This window comes from Notolepis coatsorum (assembly GCF_963971535.1).
Source record: "Notolepis coatsorum genome assembly, chromosome: 10".
Classification (NCBI taxonomy): domain Eukaryota; kingdom Metazoa; phylum Chordata; class Actinopteri; order Aulopiformes; family Paralepididae; genus Notolepis; species Notolepis coatsorum.
Genome location: NC_140174.1, coordinates 36,549,429 through 36,562,549, shown reverse-complemented (window position 1 = coordinate 36,562,549; position 13,121 = coordinate 36,549,429).

The following is a 13,121-nucleotide window of genomic DNA, read 5'->3' as shown; positions in this document are numbered from 1 at the left end:
TGGTCATTGATGGCCAAGCTCTGGTAATGGCACTCGGAAAGCCACCTGACACTACAACATTTGGTGACTATGCCAACAAGTTCACTGACACCGTGTTGAAGATGGGAGAAAAATACCAGAGAGTAGATGTCGTCTTTGACAGATACCATGACCAATCCATCAAAACAGGCACAAGGGTGAAACGCAAACAGCGCCACAGACCAGTACGTCGTGAAATAAAAAACAAGTCTGTTCCACTTCCTGCCGATTGGTCGAGCTTCATGGCCCTTGAAGACAACAAATCAGATATCGCTCAACTACTCTCAAACCACCTGATAGAACACAGCCCGGATGATGAACCTGTAGTTGTAGTATCAGAGAGGTTTGCTGAAGCGACAACTGTCAAGTCAACAGATCCAGATCTTGAAGTCTCCTCTCTGAGTGCTGACCATGAGGAAGCTGATACACGTCTGATTTTCTCATCCAGGCTCCAGTGGAAACAATCGTTGTGTCAGCGTGTGACACAGATGTGCTGCTTCTATTCTTGGCTCACTATGACAGAATCCGATGTACGCATCTCTACATGAAAGCTGGATCTCTACATCTCTACATCCACCTGCAAGACTGTATACTCTAGACTGTTTGTCGTTAACAGAATTGTGAACATAATGCCTATAACAGAGAGAAAAAAGGAATGAAGGAACAGAATAAATCACTGTAAGGAAAATTGTATCATGTGTTCGAATATACTTGTACGGGAGCTGGCTATAATCTTTTAAGTATCTTCTACTCTATTATATTCAGGAAGAGTCACATGGCATGTATCGAAGCATGCAACTGTAAGAAAGTCAACACCTGCCGGAACACTGAGGAAGAGTGTGAATAAGCTGTCACTGTAAGGATTACTGTAACGTTCAAACGTACAGAGGAAGATTCCGGTAAAAAGCGGGAAGGTGGAATAGCTTTCATGTTGAACAACAATTGGTGTGATCCAGGCAACGTGAAGGAGCTTTCAAACCACTGCTCCCCAAACCTGGAGTATATATCCATCAAGTGCCGGCCATTCTTTCTCCCGAGAGAATTAACGTCGGTCATTCTGATCGGAGTGTATATTCCACTACAAGCAAACACAGGCGACGCGCTCTCCAAGCTCCACAACGAGGTAAACAAGCTCCAAGCAGCTAACGTTGCTATTGTGGTTGTGGGTGATTTCAATAGCGCTAATCTGAGAAAAGTGCTGCCAAAATTCTACCAGCATGTGACTTCTTCTACCAGAGGCGGGAATATTTTAGACCATTGCTACTCGCAATTTAAGAGCGGTTAAAAAGTCCTTTCGGCAAGTCAGATCATGACGCCATCTTTCTTGTACCGCAGTATAAACAAAGTCTCAAGCACATTCCTGTAGTATCGCGAGAGGTGGATGGTGGCGTCGGAGGAGACGCTCCAAGCTGCACTAGAATGTACAGACTCGGGGGTGTTCCGCGATAACACAGATAATATTAATGACTACACGGAAACAGTGCTGGACTTTGTTTGTACTTTGGTAGAAGAAACAATCCCCTCTACCACAATTAGAGTTTACCCAAACCAAAAGCCCTGGGTAGACAAATCCGTCCGTGAAGATCTGAAGGCGCGCACCTCAGCATACAACGCCAGGCTTGTGACAGGCAACATGAATGACCACAAGGTGGTGAGATACAATGTTAGGAGGACAGTAATAGAAGCAAAAAGGCGCTACAGGGATTCAATTGAACTTCAATATGAACAGGCTGACTCTAGAGCTATTTGGCAGGGCCTCAGAACGATGACAGATTACAAAGGCACCTCCCTCAAACTGAACAGTGACATCCAACTGGCAAATGATCTCAATACCTTCTATGCGAGGTTTGAGGCTGGGAATAACAGCACCAGCCTACAAACCACTGCAATGGAGGAGGGGGGGGGGGGGGACTGCTGATGGAGACTCAGTGTTCAGGATAACAGAACATGAGGTGAGGAGGACGTTTAAGAAAGTGAATATCAGGAAGGCAGCAGGACCGGACGGTATCCCCGGCCGCGTCCTAAAAGTCTGTGCCGACCAACTGGCCCCGGTATTCACTGACATATTTAACCTGTCCTTAGAACAGGCTGTCATCCCCACCTGTCTGAAGAAGTCCACCATTATCCCTGTACCCAAAAAATCCAAGCCAGCTTGCCTCAATGACTACCGCCCTGTAGCTCTCATCTCCATAGCCATGAAGTGCTTTGAGAAGCTAGTGAAGGGCTACATCTGTTCCTCCCTCCCCATCAACCTGGACCCCCTGCAATTTGCATACCGCCCCAACAGGTCCACGGAGGACGCCATAGCCCATGTGCTGCACACAGCAGCATCACACCTGGACAAGAGGCAGGGGAACTATGTGAGAATGCTATTCATCGACTACAGCTCAGCATTCAATACCATAGTCCCCTCCAAACTCATAGCCAAGCTCAGGGACCTGGGCTTGAACTATGACCTCTGCCAGTGGGTCTTGGACTTCCTGACGGGCAGACCCCAGGTGGTGAGAGCAGGCAACTGCACCTCCTCATCCAGCACTCTCAACATAGGGGCCCCCCAGGGCTGTGTCCTGAGTCCCCTCCTCCACTCCCTGTACACACATGACTGTGTGGCACAGTGGAACAACAACATAATCATCAAATTTGCTGACGACACAGTAGTGGTGGGCATGATCTCTGCAAACGATGAGAGGGCCTACCTGGAAGAGGTTAAGGTTCTAGCGGGATGGTGTCAAGAGAACAGCCTCTCCCTGAACATCAGCAAAACAAAGGAGATGATTGTGGACTTTAGGAGGTCGGGGTCAGGGACTACAGCCCCCTCAGCATCGACGGGGCACCGGTTGAGAGAGTGAACAGTTTTAAGTACCTCGGAGTCCACATATCCGAGGACTTGACATGGACCACACACATTGACAGTGTTATCAAGAAGGAAGTTCAACGTGAGTCAGAAGATCCTCAAGAACTTCTACTCATGCACAATAGAGAGCATCCTGACTGGCAATATCACCTCCTGGTTTGGGAATAGCACTGCACAAGACCGCAGCAGACTACAGAGAGTGGCCCGTTCAGCCGAACGCACAATTGAAGGTGGGCTTCCCACTCTCCAAGACATTTACAACAAGCGGTGCATGGGCAAGGCTAAGAGAATAATCAAAGACTCCATCCACTCAAACAACTGCCTCTTTGAACTGCTGCGATCAGGCAAGCGATACCGGAGTCTCCATGGCAAGCACAGAGAGACTCAGAAGGTGCTTCTATCCCCAGGCCATCAGGATGCTCAATGAATGAACAATGAACAATACGCAAACCATCAACACACCCACAGCGCACATACAGTCACTTAAATAAACAACACACTGTATCACCCACTTTACCACTTTAGACACACTTTACACTTTATATTTATATTATTGGTAAGGAAATTGCACATCATTCTCATTCCTTATTGCACCTCACCACTACAAGGTGGCACCACAAGCTAAGCTATACCTCACCATTTTTGTACCAGCTGTACATACTGTATATATAGATACACTGAACAATTTTGTTGTTTACACTTGTTTACGTACTTGACTTCTTGACTTTCTATTTTATACTTATTTTATACTATCTTGTTATTATCTAGCACACTCTCAGGAGCAACACACAAATAAACATTTCATGCAAAGTATTCTGTATTCTGTATGACAACTAATAAAGAAACTTGAACATTCACTTATATTGATATGGTAAAATTATATTTTTATTTTATTATATTATAATCTATTCTATTCTATTCAGGAAAAGTGGCATTGGATGAATCATGCAACTGCAAGACACCTGCGACACCTGCCTGAATACGATTGAGGTTACTGTACCTAAGCTACTGTACGCATATTAAGGACTATCTAATTTGCATAAATGGCATGTTGATTAAAAAAATTCAAGAGAAAAGAGTTTGATGAATAAATCCATGGCCTGGGATCATCCTGCTTTTCTTTCTTATTTGGTTGATGAGTTATGCATCAATAACGACCACCGTTTCTGCTATGAATATGAGTTTCAAGCAACATTTTCACAACTGATCTAAAATCAGGATATGATTTTAAATTCCTCATGTATGCAAACATATAAAAACACATGTCATTCATGTTTCTACCTTGTTTACTCAAAAAGATATGCACTTAAATAGATTTCAGCCCGGCGCTGGCGGCCATGTTGGATTTCTCAATTTTGAGGCCTTATTTGACATTTTTGAGCTTGGTATACAGCAGATTTGGATTCAGCACCCCTTAATACCCCTAGAAATGTTGTGTACCAAAAATAAACACGAAATGCCTTCAGGGTTATGATTTTCTGAAAATGTACCCTGTCTATAAGACCTGAGAACGGTGGCCGGCGAATTCTAACAAGAAGGAGCCCCCGACACAACGTCTCTCCCCCCTGTCTGGGTAAAACCAGGGGAAGACCGGTCCTTGCAAGGACACTGACACAGGGTTTACATACAGAGCCTGGGGAAAAAACCACCCATCACAATTCCGCTCACATGAGAGGGGAAGATGCCAGGTTTATCCCGGAGAAACCCCCCAATGACAACGGGAGTCGGGACCTGCCACGCAGACCTCAACTCACGGACATATCGCTCGGGCCAATAAGAAAACGCGAAAGCCTGTGACGTTTACAATGGCCGGGAACCCCAGCCCCCCCCCCTCCCCCGCGACAAGCAGGATATGCAAATATTTGCCCTGACGTCGAGGGAGCTGACGGGGCGGAATCCCACGTACTTGCATGACGACGCTAATGCGTACGAGGGATACCCGAGTGAAAAAGGTGCACTCGTTTTGAGCCACATCCTCACCACCTGCCTTCAGCATTTTACCAAGGATATAACATACCCAAAAGGGGAGGGTTTATCCCCCCCCCCCCCCCCCCCCCCAACCAACCTCACGTAAAAACGAAAACATATATGAGGTGAAAACAAGGAGCGGCGCGGCCGGGTGGCGCAGCGGTCTAAGCTTCTGCCCACCACCACAGAGACAGTGGGATCGAATCCAGCTGTGGTGCTTCCGGGTTGGCCGACCGCCCATACTAACACAATTGGCAGTGTTAGAGGGTGGGAAAACCCGGCGAGGGTGGGTCCTGGTCGTTGTAAAAAACAACGAATCCTACAGATCGGTCGGGGCGCCTGCACAGCGAGGTCGGATCCTGGGGGAGGTAGTGTCCTCCACACGTTACACTCAGCGGGGGGAGACACCGACCACAGTGGAGACGACCAGGAGACAAGACTGGAGGAGGAGGAAGCAGCAGGGGCCAGGCACCGCAGCCTGGTACACAGATCATCCACGACGAGAGAGAGGAGACGGCGGCGGTGGAGGAGCAGATGTGGAGAGGACAGCCAGAGACACTGAGCAGTAGCAGACCAGGGGAGACATTTTTGCCTAGGGGACCGCGCCCTGGAAGGGGGACCAGCTCAGGAAAGGAGCCGTCACTGAAAGGGGCCCTTGCCCTAGAAGATGGGACCGGCCCGAGATGGGAGGTGTACTGTAAGAGGGAAGGGAGCGCTCTGATTTGGACGTGGGGTGTACCTAATAGGGGGGCCGAAGGGTTTAGGTGTGTTGTCTGAAAAGTTGCAATCTGTGTTTTTCTCCGTCTCTCTCTCTCTCTCTCCTCCCTGACCGTTGTTTATCCTTTCTGGTTTAGGGGTGATGCGTGTAATGGAAAAACAATAAGGCAAAACAGCAGACGGAGGGCCCCTCATTGTTATGAGTCTATTTTTGGGTATAATTAATTGAAAAACCAAGTAGTCTGTTGATTCTGAAGGTTGATTAAGAATCAAAGGGGGGAATGAGAGAAAACGGGGTTTATTCAATGTATGTGATGTATAGATTGGGGGAGATGACCACAGCTAAAACGGTGCCGGGTCAGAGAGATCGAAATGTGCATGGTTTGCCTTAGAAGAGGGTGATAGAACAGTGGTTCAGAGCAAGCAGGGTGATTGGGAGCAGCACACTGCCAGCGAGAGAATGTTTTGAATTCCTTGTAAGAACACATTGATAAGAGCAAGTGTGGGCCCATAGAGCGAGGGAGGGGGGTGACATCCTTAATGAAAACAGTAGAAAACTGCATTTTGATGTGTGTAAAGGTTAAACGCGGTTGTCATGATAGCGCGTCGCCTGACAACCAGGAGAGGGGCGGGGGCTATCATAGCTATGACGAAGATCCTATAAAGCTGACGGTGGTTCCGGGTAGGGCCAGACTAAAATCTGACTGAGACTAAGAGGGAAGAAACCAGAAGAGACTCTCTCTCCTCTCATCACGGAGGGGGGGGGGGGGGGGGGGGGGAGAATGCCACATCATCATTAGCTTCGGCTACCACGAGGATGGTCTTGGCTGACCACCAGGCCTGACCACCAGTGGACTGAATAGCAAAAGGACAATAGACTGAACACACCGAAAGATCATTAGAATAGACTTTTCAAGGACAATACCATCTGTTAACATCTGAGCTGAGGTTTCTGTTTATATCAATAAACAACGCTTTTCCTCATAAGGTATTACGCTGTGTCGAAGTGTCGAATTCTTACGGAGGTGGAGAATTATTATGGTTTGCGGATGGTACTAACGGGGAGAGATAAGGATTATAATCAGCCAGTGTCTGAGACGTGCGGTTTCAGTGCTGTCTATAAAATAAGAGTAATAATGGTCTCCACTTTAACATCTGATCCACTGCACCTGATTTTGACATCAAACCAACACACTTTGGAAAACGTTGTTCAACTAACATCCAAATGACATTGTGGAAAATGATCACAATCTGAGTCTCGAATCTCACAGCAACAATTGAACTGACGCAGAGTAAAGTGTGGATATGTTTGATTTAGGGACTAGGACAGGCAAAACCTCACACACCCCAGGGTGTGTTCTGAGAGGAGGACAGGGAGCAATTGTTCAGGTGGAATCAGGGAAATGCTACATTTCTAGGTAAATATGTAATTTGTAATTAATTGCCCCAACTGCATGGCCCATATGGCTAACTACAAAAAAAAGTTACTGCGATTTGAATGTAGCTAAACTATTAATTGAACGACATTGTTTACTACTCCCAAACACTGTGTTTTGTATCATCTGAGCGGGTGCTGGTGTTGGCCCGTGCAATCCATCCATCTTCATGGCAGCCATCTGGCCATATGTTTTCTGTGGGGGGCTGCTGAGCTGTGTAAATGTTATGGACTATACTTACTGGTAGTAGTAGAGGACATGGGGCTCCAGAGCCCTGAGCGGCCTTGTACTCTACAGTATATATTAAGCGTGTCCATGTATACAAGGGGTTGAAAGCATTAAAAAGGTTTTAAGATTGCTTTCATGGAATTCATGATTTTATTAGATCATAGCTGTTACGGCTTCACCTCCACAACCCTCCATACCTGCCTCACACACCCCCTGCACTTCAGTTCAACCCTCCATACCTGTCTCACACACCCCCTGTACTTCAGCTCAACCCTCCATACCTTCAGCTCGGGCACTAGTGAAACAAGTTGCGCTGATGGATGGAGACTCCACACCTGCTCCCACTCTACCCCTCTGCCTACAAGAAGCATGGTTCTCCATTCATTCAGCATCAGATCCCTAAGAATGGCCTGCCCACTACCTCCAGCGACCCCACCAGCCACTGCCACCAGCCCACCAGGCTTAAACACCCAGGCTCACTGTACCTGCCCCCCCCCCCCCCTCTACACAGTAATAAACACCCTACGGGGTTAAACAGTATTCTGCTTCCCGTGTTGTGCAGTTGAGCCCACAAGCTACCATGACAGAAGAAGAACAGAAGATCTGACCATGGAAACAGGCTCAGCCAACACAGGAGACCTGACGACGCAAGCTTCGCTTCAGACCCAGGAGAGAGTCCTCGCTGACCACGAGCGCTTGCTTCAGGAAGCCTCTGCAGCTGTCCAAGCCCTGAACAATCATCTCCAAGCCCAGGAGACTCTCCAGCAGGGGGGCACTATCCAGATGAGGGATTTCCTGTCAGCGATCCAGGCTCTGTCAGGGCAGGTTGCCGCGCTCATGATTACACCCACTCTACCTACTGCTCCAGCTCTGGCTCTGGTTTCACCCTCCTCTGCCGCATCACCGCTCTCCCACCCGGCCAGACCCAGGAACCCAACCTGGCCAGCCCCTGCCCCTTCGACGGAACCTTTGCCCACTTTTCTGGGTTTCATCATGCAGTGTGAGTTTTTTTACCTGCAGCCTGTGTGGCTTTTATCACCAACCTCACCACTGGCGATGCCTTGAATTGGGCCCAGGCCGCCTGTATCAGTTCCGCAACCGTTTCCATTTCCGGGGGAAGGCCTGATTGGCCGAGACGGCAACGTGACGCACGTGGCACGCCCCCGCGGCAGCCGCAGCGGCAAGCGCGCTACTGCTGGAGTTCACTTCGCCTTTCACATCGCTGCCGTTGGCGAAAGCAGGATGAGAGAGCGTAGATTTCGCTGTGTATCATTTAATCATTTATCATTTAACATTTGAAAGGCATACATTGTTGTCATACAGAAGTACAGAATACTTTTATCCAAAATGCTTCTTACTGTTACACTGTTAGAGACTGTGCTAGACAAATGAATGACTAATTCGGTCAGAAATAACGTAACTAATAACGTTAGTAAGCACTGCTTATATGCTTATTATGTCTGCGGGGTACAGTAAACGTTTCTCCCGGTACATTCTGAAGAGCACACCGCTGTATGTTGGAGAACCAGCGGTCTTCCGCTCCTCCTCACTCGAGTGAGAGCAAAGCCGTGCACAGCTCAGCCCTGTCCCTGTGTGAGACGCGAGCAGGAAGGAGGAGATGGGAGTCCTTCCAATCGGAATATGTTGTTTCTTTACACATATGTTGGATTATGAATATGTCTTTATAGCTATGCTGCCAGGCTGGTCCGCGACCCTCCGTGCTGCGATCACCAGCGGGAGAATATGCTCACGCGAGCGGCATCGCTGAGCTCTGGTGACGGTCTTATTGGGGCTTATGCCGAGAAGCAGTAACACAACATTGCAACTGTTGTGTTACTGCTTTCTGACCGAATTAGTCATTCATTTGTAGCTATAAAGACATATTCATAATCCAACATATGTGTAAAGAAACAACATATTCCGATTGGAAGGACTCCCATCTCCTCCTTCCTGCTCGCGTCTCACACAGGGACAGGGCTGAGCTGTGCACGGCTTTGCTCTCACTCGAGTGAGGAGGAGCGGAAGACCGCTGGTTCGCCAACATACAGCGGTGTGCTCTTCAGAATGTACCGGGAGAAACGTTTACTGTACCCCGCAGACATAATAAGCATATAAGCAGTGCTTACTAACGTTATTAGTTACGTTATTTCTGACCGAATTAGTCATTCATTTGTCTAGCACAGTCTCTAACAGTGTAACAGTAAGAAGCATTTTGGATAAAAGTATTCTGTACTTCTGTATGACAACAATGTATGCCTTTCAAATGTTAAATGATAAATGATTAAATGATACACAGCGAAATCTACGCTCTCGCCTCATCCTGCTTTCGCCAACGGCAGCGATGTGAAAGGCGAAGTGAACTCCAGCAGTAGCGCGCTTGCCGCTGCGGCTGCCGCGGGGGCGTGCCACGCGCGTCACGTGGCCGTCTCGGCCAATCAGGCCTACCCCGGAAATGGAAAAGGTTGCGGAACTGATACAGGCGCCCAGGCCACCCTCAGCGCCTGCCCCGACATGTTCAATGACTGTGCGGCTTTCCACGCCAAGTTCAGGAGGGTTTTTGACCACCCTACCGCCGGGCAGGATGTCGGGGCACGAGTGATGTCCCTCTCCCAGGGGAACCGTACGGCCGCAGCCTTTTCCACCGAGTTTCGTGCTCTTGCCGCTGGAAGTGGATGGAACGAGGCTGGACTGAGGAGCGCTTTCCGCCAGGGGCTGAGTGAGGTCATTAAGGATGAGCTCGTCAGGGACAAGCCGGCCACCCTGGATGACTGATCGTCTTGGCCATCGATGTCGACGAATGCGTCCTGGAGGGTCGGAGAGAGAGGACCCGCCATCAGGCCAGCTCACGGTATCTCCAGGACCCCACTCCAGTTCTCTCCACAACCCAGAGCCAGCCTCCTCCTTGCATGGGAGCTAACCTCCGCCACATCCTCCGGTGAGGAGCTGATGCAGTTGGGCCGGGCCCGCCTCACTGCAGCAGAGAGGGAGCTCAGGAGAACTCAGGGCTTGTGCCTCTACTGTGGGGTGAAGGGGCACCTCCGTGACACATGCCCCTCTCGACCAAAATAATAGACTCACCTGAAGGGGGATTTAGGATGAGTCGTATTTCCCACTCCCCATCATCTACCAACCCCGCCAGGTTCAATGTCACCCTCTCCTGGCAGGGTTGAACCCTTTCTGTCAGAGCCATCATTGACTCAGGGGCGTTATGAGTACCGGGTGATGCCCTTCGGTCTGAACAACGCTCCATCGGTCTTCCAGGCGCATATGAACAACCTGCTGAGGGACATGCTGGACAACTTTGTGGTCCTCTACCTCAACGACATCCTGGTGTTCTCCAGGAGCGTTGAGGAGCACATCCAGCACGTCCGCCTCGTCATCCAACGTCTCCTGGAGAACCGTCTTTTTATCAAGGCCGAGAAATGCACCTTCCACGCTCCCTCAGTGGAGTTCCTGGGGTTCATCGTGGAGGGTGGACGGACTCTGCCTGACCCCAAGAAGATCCAGGCTGTCGTGGAGTCAGCCTACCACCCGGAAGCAGCTGCAGGCCTTCCTCGGCTTCGCCAACTTCTACCGGCGATTCATTCAGGACTACAGCCGGGTGGCCACCCTCCTCTCTGCACCCCTTCACATGGACTCCTGCAGCCAGTGCCACCTTCACGGACCTGAAGAGGCGCTTCACCTCCGTGCCGGTCCAGGTCAACCCTGACCCCTCGAGGCCCTTCATCGTGGAGGTAGATGCCTCAGACACACACACAAATTTGAGTATTAAAATTCATTCTGATAGCCCTACTGTGTTGTATCATATACATGTTATAATTTTCTAGGTGCTGTTTCGATGCTCTGTGGCTCACGAATATGTCAGGAAGCCTGACGTTTTGTGGTTAAGGTTAGGTTTAGGTTAAGGAAATGGGGAGAGGGGGCTAAGTTTAGGGTTAGGGTTGGGTTTATGCATATTTTGAGTTAAACGTCAACTGTTTGACATTTGAAAAACATGAATTCAAATGAATATGTCATATTGACTGATATTTCTAGGTACAAGGAAACGCTTTGATCAGACTCGACTGATAGAGGCCTCACACAGAATGTTTATGTAGTTATCTTTCTTCCAGCATGGCTGCCTGTAACCATCGCTAACCACTAAAGATAAAAATAAAAGAACGGGGGTGGTTCTTGTATAGTAAATAGATGGATATAGCAAGATAGCATAAGGATATATAGTATAACTGTAGATTGTATAGTATTGTATAGTAGTGTACATAAGACCCAGTGCCTCATCCGTAGCTAACATTGTATTGCACTATCGCAGGACCTTAGCATGTCTTTTACCATGCTTTTTGTAAACTTTATGTACATTATACCTGGTGTGTCTTATTCTTATTACTTGTATTATTGCACAAATGTCTTATTCTTATTACTTGTATTATTGCACAATCGCTGCGCGCATGACCACCCGCATTTCACTGTATGCTTGTATGCCGTGACAAATAAAACTCTTGTATCTTGTCTTGTCTCACTTTCAAAAGAAAACACCTAATTTCCATGCAGTGGTAGAGTTGGTAAAACACTGGAAAAGCATAATATTACTGTTCCACTGTGACTTGTTTACAAGATCCAGTAATAAGATATATAAAAAGTATTGTGTTTTTGTTGTAGCAGCCGTTGTTTTGCAAATAGCGTTGACTCTTCCATTGCCGTGTACAAAACAATGGTTGCTATGTTACAGACAGCCATGCTGGAAGAAAGAGAACTACAAATAGACTGAAATAGAGATTCAACCCAGTGTCAAAGGCACACGGAGCATCTTAGGACACTGAGAGACACCAGGATGTCCCATTATAGAATCATTTGATTAAGTGTGTCATTTGTAAATCTATTGACTGTGCTTTGTAGAGCGCCACATTACATCAATTTCCATATTATTTCCCTACATCACTGTCGGCCTATTGCATTCTAATTTGTCTTGATTCTAAGCTCAAACCTATTCGTTTAATGATTGTGTAAGGACATTTCAACAGATGGTGGAATCCAAATATATTCTTATCCAATTTGTATATATCCTTATCCAATTTGGGTGCCGCCATCTGTTTAAATGTTGTCCTTATAAAACAACAACCAGATGAACAGCACCGACTCATTGAAAATGCCTCTGAACCTTTTTTTTTGAACAAATGTTTTTTATTTTCCCTTTTTTTAACATGAAACGAGACAAACAATACAGTAACAGTAATAATCAATGATAAATCACAGGACAATAACAGAAATAATAATAACAATAATGACAGTCCAGTAATTAAATCAGAATGAATGTAGATTAAAAGACATAAAAATTATAAATACAATACATGGACTCATGCTCGCTCTTCCTCGCTCTTTCCTTCCCCTTCCCTCCCCCCCCCCCCCCCCCCCAACCCCCCCCCCCCCTCAGGACCCCCACTTGGACTATACATCCACTATTTCATTTAACATCAGAAAATTACAAATGTATATGCTTCCCTTTATATATGCCTCTGAACCTTTATAAAGGATTTTTATATATATTTCAGTCAGTCCAGTTGATAAGGAAAATCCCTCCTCTATATTTGTCCCAGTGTGCCTTCTGAGCTGTTGAGTAGCACACGCGTCACATCATCTCAAGAGCAGAGGTGTTACAACGCTGTGATCACAGGTCAACATCCTGGGAAATGTCAGTCATTTTTCTTTTTTTCTTCAATGGAAGGAAATATCCCCCTGCTATAATAGGGGGAAATGCACGATGAGATAATCTCACCATCAACATTTTATTTAAAAAAATGTTTGTATATATATATATCAATTTTTTTATGAAGTGGATAAAACATGCTTTGAACCCAGTGATGATGACTGAAATCTTTGCCAGTAATGATCATTACAAATATTTC